The 428-nt window shown below is 33.4% G+C and overlaps 1 non-coding gene across 1 annotated transcript; it reads right to left on the bottom strand.

Moving 5' to 3' along the window:
* Positions 1 to 171: 171 nt before the first annotated feature.
* Positions 172 to 259, bottom strand: TRNAS-GCU. Its single transcript has one exon. It is a non-coding gene; the product is annotated as a tRNA-Ser (tRNA).
* Between the last annotated feature and the right edge of the window lie 169 nt (positions 260 to 428).

Below are 428 nucleotides of genomic sequence, written 5' to 3' on the forward strand. Positions count from 1 at the left end.
CTGGACGTGAGGAATAAAAAAGAGGAAGAGGAAAAAACCTTTTTCTTGCTTGTTGGTTTATTCATTTTCTTATTTTTTTATTGCAGACATTTAACTATGAGAAAATAAGATAAAATGAAAGGGTCTCGGTCTTTTTTTGAATGCAAAAAAAAAGCAAGTCATCAAAGGAAACGGAAAGAGAGGGATTCGAACCCTCGGTACAAATAAATCGTACAACGGATTAGCAATCCGTCGCTTTAGTCCACTCAGCCATCTCTCCAAATTGAAAAAATTACTATGTTACGCTTGAATCCAAAAATTATTTATTTCTTCTTTCACTCTATTTTATAGATAGATAAGATAGATACAAATTGGATTAGCAATCCAACTCGAATTTCATTTCGATAATGGGTATATCTTCCATAGAAAGAAAAACGGAATCTCCCCCC

Source organism: Papaver somniferum, unplaced genomic scaffold (genome assembly GCF_003573695.1).
Source record: "Papaver somniferum cultivar HN1 unplaced genomic scaffold, ASM357369v1 unplaced-scaffold_3350, whole genome shotgun sequence".
NCBI classification, from domain to species: Eukaryota; Viridiplantae; Streptophyta; class Magnoliopsida; order Ranunculales; family Papaveraceae; genus Papaver; species Papaver somniferum.